General features: G+C 49.5%; 1 long non-coding RNA gene across 1 annotated transcript; it reads right to left on the bottom strand.

Moving 5' to 3' along the window:
- Window positions 1-616: 616 nt before the first annotated feature.
- LOC131819345 (uncharacterized) lies at window positions 617-5,109 on the bottom strand. Its single transcript, XR_009349158.1, has 3 exons — window positions 4,831-5,109; window positions 4,376-4,570; window positions 617-1,132 (listed from the first exon to the last, which is right to left on the bottom strand). It is a non-coding gene; the product is annotated as an uncharacterized LOC131819345 (long non-coding RNA).
- Window positions 5,110-9,105: the final 3,996 nt, after the last annotated feature.

The following is a 9,105-nucleotide window of genomic DNA, read 5'->3' as shown; positions in this document are numbered from 1 at the left end:
GTGGGAGAGGGAGAAGCAGGCTTCCTGCTGAGCAAGAAGCCTGATGCAGAGCTCCATCCCAGGACCCTAGAATCCTGACCTGAGCCAAAGGCAGACCCTTAATGACTGAGCCACCCAGGTGCCCCCAGGGCCTATACTCTTTACAGCAATGCTATGTTAGATCTGAGGTATCTATGTCCTAAAGTGACATGCCTCTGAGACGTACCCTAGAGTGCCCCATACTATGAGTTCGCCTCAGTAGGCACTTCCGGAGGCCCTATTATGAGCCAGCAGTGAGCACAGAGAACAAACATGAATAAGGCAAGGTGCAATGGTAAGAAGGTCGGAGTTGACTGAGAGGGATACAGGCCCACAAGCCAATGTCATGCAACATCGCAGTGTGGCAAGCGTGGTCCAGTGTCAACTCAAGGTCAAAGCGTCAATGTGGTCACACAGCTTCCCATCCAATATTCTTCTCAAGAATTGACATTTCTCAATTGTCCCTTACCTTTCAACTCCTTTTTTCCTTCTTCCCTCATCCTTTGTGGAGAGGAAATTGTCTTACAATCTCAGGCTGCTCTAATAAAAGACCATAGACTGGGTGGTTTAAACAACAGACATTTATTTCTCATGGTTTTGGAGGCTGGGAGCCCAAGGTCCAGGTGCCTGCAGATTCCATTCCTGGTGAGGGTTCTCTTCCAGGCTCACGGACAGTCACCTTCTGTGACCTCACATAGCAGAGAGGGCAAGCAGTGATCTAACTGTTCCTCTCCTTCTGAAGTTACTAAGTGCAACATGAGGCCCACATTTATGACCTCATCTAGCCCTAATTACTGCCAGAAGGCCCCCATCTCCAAATACCATCACGCTGGGGGTTAGGGCATCAACATATGAATTTGAGGGATAGGGTGGGCACAGAACCATTCAGTCCAACAAAGAGGTCTTTAATATAACTGAATTATTGGACTGGATCTTGCTGGCATAATAGCGCAGTAAGGTTACGCAGAGACAGGAATCTAAGGAGAGAGAGTTCTTAGTGCTTTGGAGCATCCACCCTGAAGAATCTGAAGGGCATGACGCTCAGAGGATCCCACATCACTGCTCCAGGCTGGAGAAAGTCAGCAGGCAGAGAAGTTCACGGTTCTGAGGCCACCTGCAAAGACAGAGGCCGTGAAGGAGAAGAGGGAGCATCCACAGCAGGGAGGGACACCCAGTAGCCCTTCCAGCTCAATCACACACAGAGACATAAACAAGAAAGTGAAGATATGTTCCTTATGTACTCCATCTAGACTCCTCATTGAGTGTGACCAGCCACAACTTTCCTTTCTGGAATCAGCCCAGATGCCCGTCCTGACTCCATGAGCACAGTTAAAGAGAGACAGTCTCTTTTACTGAAAGTCAGGAACCCTGCTTTGTTGTGTGCAGAGTCAGGGCTCCCTGTAGCTTTTGCACCCCACGTGTCTTTACGGAGTTGTGACTGCTCATTCACAACCATGAACCCGGCTCATGCCCTCTCTGATGCCCCCCTGATTTCCGTCTGTTGTGGTCCACATTTAACTGCTGCAGCCCCAGCCCTCTGCTCTCCACCCACACCAAAGGATCACCACGCCTCTCCCTTTTCTCCTCCCTACAGTTCCCAAGTCTTTATGATTCGTGCCCATGGGGCTCTTGACTCTATGTGTTTTTTTCCCTTTGGGCGCCATTGTGCTCCAAGCTTTGGAGCACAGTGGGCAACTTTGCTGGGAGGGATGGTGAAAAGATCATGGGCCTGGTGTCAGAAAATCTTCCATTTTGGTCCCAGCTCACCCACTCATTTACTGGCAGGGAGATTTCAGCAAGTGTCAATCCTTCTGACCCCTGTTGCCTCCTGTCAGATCCGCTCTGGAGACCATTGCATGTACCCCTCCTGATAAACAGGCCAAACTCTGACATCAACACAGCTTGGCTGGTGATGCCTTTAATGCCTTTGTTCACCTGAGAGGGAGAGGGAAGCCATGCAGCTCTGGGGACTGCAAGCCTTCCAGGTTTTTTTGCAGCTTTAGTAAGGGAAACAAGGTCTCCCCTCAAGCTGCACACTTCTCCAGAGGTCCCTGAGCCTCCTCCTTACTTCTCAGAACCTCCTTAGGCCCAAGAGGCTCTGTGTACTCATCATCAAAAAGTTAGGATCGAAGAGGCTGAGGACTCACGTGAGGTCACCAGAGAAAAGGATGTCCATCTTTATTGGGGTTCTACTCCCCCAGACTGGGTCTGTTCTTTCCAGCCCTATTCCTCATCTACTAATTGAGTCCACACGTTCGAAGCAACATTTATGAAGCTCCACCTTCACGCAAAGAGCGGTGAAAACATTCTTACAGGAGAAGTCCTCCATGAGGTTTCACAGACAAGGTCACGGATGACAGCCCACCAGCTCTGAGCAGGGCCAGGGGCTATACAGACCTTGGAAGCAGAAGAGGCTGAATGGAAAAGCTGGGTGTGAGCCATCTGAGGAGGCGGAGGGCAGAAATCTACACAGCGCAGAAGGTAGAGGAGGCGCGTTTTCGCAGCAACCTGCCAAGTAAGGGACATGCGGCCTTGGTGGCAGTGAGCCCTGCCACCTGATGCCTCTCTAGGGTCATCTTCCAACTCAGGCCCCTGCAACCAGGAGTCCAGGGGTCCATGTCAGTCGTGGAACATGCTGGGCTGATGCCTGCCTTCCTGATTTTGTGAATGCTGTTCCCTGCACTGGAACTGTCCTTTGCTCTCATGTCTGCTGCAAGAAAAGAAAGTGGTCTTGAGCCTCTCCTCGGGGGAGGCCTTTGCAGACTTCTGTAGACAACGATGACTGTTCTTTCTTCATGGCCCATCTGAACTACAGTAAAAGTAACAGTGGGCTCTTGAGAGCTGTGTGTGTGTGTGTGTGTGTGTGTGTGTGAGAGAGAAAGAGAGAGAGAGAGAGAGAGAGAAAGAAATACATATGTGAACTATACAGTGATCAATAGATAGATAAAGCCCTTATTCCATTCTGAGAGCAACTCTGCGCTATTTTCCCCATTTTACTCTTGCCCTAGAGGACTTAGCTCCTAAGTTTGGGCTGAAACTCAAACTATCATCTCCTCTCTCAGAAACACAAAAATGCCTTCTGCATTGTGATGCCTATGCCATCTGACTCATTTACCTAACCACCTCCCTTTCTATCAGGGCCTGGCTCTGGGGCAGAAATTCAATGCACAGCTGTTGCACAGAATTGACTTGAAGACAGCTGGCAAGGAGAAGGCTTCAGAGAGGGAGCTCAGGCCACAGGACAAGACGTTCCAGAATAAGCTCCTAGGTGAGCAGGAGCCAGTTAGCAGAAGAAGTTCCAGCCTAGGATAAGGAGCTTTAATTTGATAAGAGACAGTTGGGAGCCATTCATTGTGGAGCTCAGAAAAAGACAGTGACAAGCCCCTAACGACACTCAAGGGCTTTTGAAACCTTTAACTGCTGCCTGCAATTTTGCTATTTCCCTGCAGAAGTGACCTCACTGGGGAGCAGCTCCGACCTGCCATCTGCCCCAGGCTGCACTGCCCTGCAGCAAGGTCACTGTGGCAGCACTGACCCTCCCCTGCGTGCAGAGGGAGAACACTGCCCAGGACCCCAGGGTCACTGTCCCTACATGTTGCTGAATTAGATTAAGGCCATCCCACACCCCCACACCCTGCATGGCTCTTGGGAAGGAAGGAGCCCATGGTGGCCCTCGGACACCTCCAGCCTGTCAGGACCAGCAGTCACCATTGCTGTTGGTCATCCTGCAACTTCTAGCTCCCCCACATGTTCCACTTTCGACCCCCGCTGGTCTCTGCCCAGAGAGAGCAATCACGGCTTCCCAGAATTTCAACTGCTTATGGGTGGGATGCTTCTCTCCGTCCCCTCACCCCTAAACAGCACCAGCACCAGTCAGGACCAGTGTGGGAAGAGAGGAAGGCGGCTGTGAAATACCACTCAGAGGGAAGTCATGATAGCTGTTTTGTGTTCTTTCCTTTATCTCTCCAATCTTGGGGTCCCTTCCCTTCTTCCATCTGGCACAAAGCCACCAGGAGACCAATGGCTGGGGCTGGCCTTCCGGAGCCAGCAAGTGCCAACAGCAGAACACAGTCCAGACACACAGGACAATGGCCTCTTCAAGCCACAGAAAGCTGCTCAGTATTGTATTGTTTGCCTGTGATGCAGCTTCTTGAACACACAAACGCTCCCATTTTCACCAGCCCCGTGACGGTGACTTAATTACTTCTGAAGACGGGGCCAGATTCAAACGGCCAACCTCCATCCCCACCCCAGAGGGACAAAAACAAAACCAAACCCCCCACACAAAAAGGAAAAGCCGACCATTGTGCAAAACTGCGGGATGGAAACCTGAAGTGGGCCCAGGTGCGTTAATTACCCTTGATGGCACGTGGGTTTATGACGGCGGTCACTTGCTCGCGCTGATCTGGCCCAGCATCTGTGCTGAAGGATGGCTTTGGTATTCTGAGCCGCGAGAGGAATATCGGCCAGATGGTGACTTCATGAGGACATAATTCACGGAGCATTTTCCTGCCCCAACACAGATTTCTGTGAAGGAATCTTGAATGCCATGCTGAACAAAACAGAACAAGGAAACACAGCCGCAAGTCGAAGATTAATGGTCTCGACAGGGACTCCGACATGAGCCCAAATGGTGTCTGATCCCAAGCTCCAAGCTGCAATGCAAGTCTTGCCAACCGATCTCCGTTACCTGCAGAGCAGACTTGCCTCATACTCGGGCATCTCCAGGGCACTTGGTGGGGGTGGGGGGTTTGGGCAATGAGAAAGAGGCATGGCCCCAAGCGACAGGCCACAGGAAACTGAGTCACTCACCTTTTCTTTCTTTCTTTTTTTCTTTTTTTAATTAACTTTGTGTAGTGACAGGCCTTGTCAGCACCTGCTTGCTAGGTAATTTGATTTTGATGGTGACAAAGTGAAGAATGTGATTTTGGCTACCGCAGCAGGGACTGGTTCTGGGGGAACTCAAAGGGAAAACAGGAAGAAGAACAAATCTCTCTCATTGGAAACTCTTAACATGAAGCAGCAGCAGCAGCAGCAGCAGCAGCAGCAGCAGCAGCAACAGCCTTGGTACAACCGGGCCATGAGCTAGCAAGCAAAATAGCCCAGTTTCAAGTCAGTTTAGAAAAACTCTTGCTCTCTGAGGAGTTAGAACTCCTTGTATCTGACCCACGTGGAATTAGAAAAGTAGGCGTGACACACCTGTCAGGGGCATTTTAAATCCAGTAAGCCTGTCTGGAATCTGTGTAATTTCTACAACCTACACACTTCAAGCCTGAACCATGAAAATAAGGACATGCAGACTGAAGGTCACTCTGCTTCAAAACAAGGTCCGCCCACAACAGTCCAGAAGTAAATACAACCCGGGTGAAGTATGTGGCTTGGGTGTGTCCTTGTCCCTGTGGCCTCTGCCCACAGACCCTCTGTGTTGTAATGATGTGTGGGCCACAAAGAAGTATGGACCCCCACCTCACCCAGCACCAAAGCCAGCCCAGGAAACCACATGACTCTGCTGCGTTTTTACTGTTTGTTGTCAAGGAACACATCTGTTAAAAAGTACATGATAGTAATAACACCGAGGCCATTTCTTGCACACCCACTAGGTGTGAGACCCACTTGTGCACACAAACCCATTAGCCCCCCGGCCTTCTGCCAGGGGCACCCACTGAGCGTGCGCCCTGGCATCAGGCAGCCAGCTCCACCATTACCGCTGTGTGATCTCACATAGGTGACTTGACCTCTCTGAGAGTCTGCATCCTCAGAGGTTCAACAGGCATAGATCAACCACTCTCAAAAGGTCAGCAACTATTATCATTCAGCATGTGGAACTGGGTAAGTGAAATAAAAGGTGTCTAAGCTTCTGCCAAAGGCACATCTCCCCTAAGTGGTAAAAACAAGATCAGAACCCAGGCCCTCCTGGGCTGCTGCTTCCTGCTCCCTTCCACGAATGCTAATTCAGGGCAAACAGCCCCCATGGCAACAGACCCTCCTCTCCTGGCATGATTTGGCAGACCAGGTTTTGGCAAACAGCCCACCATGCCCATAAAAAAACCTCTATTGTTTCTTCGACGGCTTTTTGATCCCCCCACATAAAATGCTCTTAGCAGCACCCCCTTTCCCTCAAGAACAGAAACAGCTCTGTGGGGAGGGGGCGCTGCTGGCTCCTCCTGCAAGGAGTCTGGGGGCCGGTGGCCAGCCCCAGGGGGTGGCTGAGGAGGGTGACTCAGCAGAAACTGGCATCCTGCTCAGAGACCGCCCACCCCACTGGCCAGAAAAGGAAGGCCTCTGTGAAGCAAACAGAAAAGGACATTGCAAACCAGTCTTTTGTCTGCAGGGACTTCAGACAGGAATTGCCCATGCTGAATTTTAGCTGGCAGAACAGGCCAGGCCTGGCTGGGAGAGGCGGGAACCTCCCTGGAATTCTAGTCCACACTCTGCTAACCCTGCCACACCCCACAGTCCCTGCCTGGAGCCCTTATGCGTAGTAACTCCTTTCATCTCCTAGATATGAGCAGTCTATCATTACTCCCATCTGAAGACAGAGAAAAGAAAGCACAGAGAGGCCCAGTACTTTGCGCAGAGTTACACAGCCAGGAGGTTGGGGGAAGTGGGTTTGAGGCCAAAAATCTAGCTTCTAAAGGGGGTGGACACAGTAGCCAGGTCTCTCTCCTGCTGGTTGCTGGTGATCCCCCTCCCTCTCTGCTCTGCTGCCTCTGGGGAAACGTAGAGCTGGTGGCCAGCATTCCATAGTTTCTTGAACATTTTCCCCATCCACAAACTGCCTGCCCTGCACCAGGCCTCACTCTTTCCTGGATGCTGTCACCACCTCCTAACCAGCCCTCTGTCCACCCAAGCTCCCTGTCCTGCCAATCCTGCCCCACAGGTGATACTCTAGCAACATGTTGTGCCTGGAGGGCCCTCACACATGGCTCTGGCCTCCCCCTTCTCATGGCTAGCACATCCCTACAGCCAGAATGCCTTTCTTCCCCTGCCTCTCCATTGTTGGCTAATAGGACTCTCCTCTGCCACCTGCAGGAATCCGTCCCTCTCTCCTCTGGCTGGATGAAGTAGAGGGTTAAAGCGCACATGCCATCCGTCCAGAGCTTGTTTCTAAGGCTGCACTCGAAGGAACAGAGCTTATCTATGACTTTGCGCAACACCATCATGCACCACTCCCAACATATATCAGGTGCTCAATGAATGCTTAGCCCACAAAATGAGCGGTAGATGACCCCATCACTGAATCAAAGCACTACATCTGCTTGGATTAATAGGCGCTGCTCAAGTGGCTGGCTGAGGATTTCCAGTCCTTGGCCCTCCCCATCCCTGGTAGGATGGCACTCACTTCCTTGCTCCGTGAGGCTGGGAGGGTCCTGTCGTCAGTTCTGGGCAACTTGTGAACAGAGTGAGATATGTCCGTTCTGGGCTGAACATTCAATTACAGGGACAAGATCCTCAGAGCATGGTGGCCAGCCCATTGGAGATGACAGCTGTTCCATCAGCCTGAGTCCCCTGGCCGCTTTGAGCAGAGCCCTTTGATGAGGATGTCCTTCGAGCAAGAGAAACATCTTTACTGTTCAAAGCCCTGAATTATTTTCAGTGAAACCTACCTTATTCTAAGGAAAGTAAACTTGAATCTGTTTTTAATTTATATAAATGTTATTCTAGGCAATTGCCCAGAGTGGGCATTCAAGTACAGGGTTGACTGCAACACCTAACAGTGATTATAGTAAGCAAAGCAGGAGCTCACCAATTTTAATGAGTGATTTAGAAATAAGTGGTCATGTACCTTCTGTGTGTTTCTAATCAGTACCTTTATGTACCTGTGTACTCTTGACATCTTTATTTCCTTTGTTCCTCACCACAAACCTGGGAAAGACATAGCACACATCATCTGCTCTGCTTATTATGAAAAATTATGGCTCAGAGTTGTTACCTAGCCAAGATCACAGAGTGAGAAAGGTGTGGCTGGAATCACAATCTGGATTTTTTTTTTAAGATTTTATTTATTTATTTGACAGATGGAGATCACAAGTAGGCAGAGAGGCAGGCAGAGAGAGAGGAGGAAGCAGGATCCCCGAGGAGCAGAGAGCCTGATGCGGGGCTCGATCCCAGGACCCCGGGATCATGACATGAGCTGAAGGCTGAGGCTCAACCCACTGAGCCACCCAGGCGCCCCAAGAAGCTGGATTTTTGACACCAGGATAAGACTCTTAATTTTGGAACAAACCTCCAAACACATGAGGTCTTTAAATCTTATGAGCTGAGAATTCAAACTAAAGCCAATATAAGGAATAATCAGATGCTAAATCATTCGTGGAGGGTTTTATTAGCCTTTTGTCTCCAAATCACAACCAAAGAGTGATAGTTATTTTTGTTATTTTTCTTATAATTAGTGATTTTAATAACTGACTTTTAGTTACAATGATGGGTGGTGGGTGGCCTTAGCCCATGTTTTTGGGACCTGAATCAAAGGACAGATGCTGGTAACTTGAGAAAATGTCTAGGAATTCAAATCTGGTGTCAGGTTAGCTCTGGTCTGGACCACTCATGTCCAATCATTCACTTTTATCTGGGGTCATCCAAGTTCAGAGAAAGTTAGTGGTCTTGATAGCAACCTCTTTGACCTCAGCCTCAGCAACTTCTTACAAGACATGTCTCTGGAGGCAAGGGAAACAAAAGCAAAAATGAACTATTGGGACATCATCAAGATAAAAAGTTTCTGCATAGTGAAGGGAACAGTCAACAAAACTAAAGGGCAACTGACAGAAAGGGAGAAGATATTTGCAAATGACACATCAGATAAAGGGCTAGTATCCAAAATCTAAACTTATAAACTTATCAAACTCAACACCCCCCCAAAAATCATCCAGTTAAGAAATGGGCAGAAGACATGAATAGACATTTTTCCAAAGAAGACAACCAGATGGCTAACAGACAGAAGAAGCTCAGCACCACTCACCATCAGGGAAATACAAATCAAAACCACAATAAGATACCAACTCACACTAGTCAGAATGGCTAAAATTAACAAGTCAGGAAACAACAGATGTTGGCAAGGATGCAGAGAAAGGGGAAGCCTCCTACACT

This window comes from Mustela lutreola, chromosome 1 (assembly GCF_030435805.1).
Source record: "Mustela lutreola isolate mMusLut2 chromosome 1, mMusLut2.pri, whole genome shotgun sequence".
Taxonomy (NCBI): domain Eukaryota; kingdom Metazoa; phylum Chordata; class Mammalia; order Carnivora; family Mustelidae; genus Mustela; species Mustela lutreola.
Note: the sequence above shows the minus strand (reverse complement) of the source record. Positions and strands in the feature narration are given on the sequence as shown.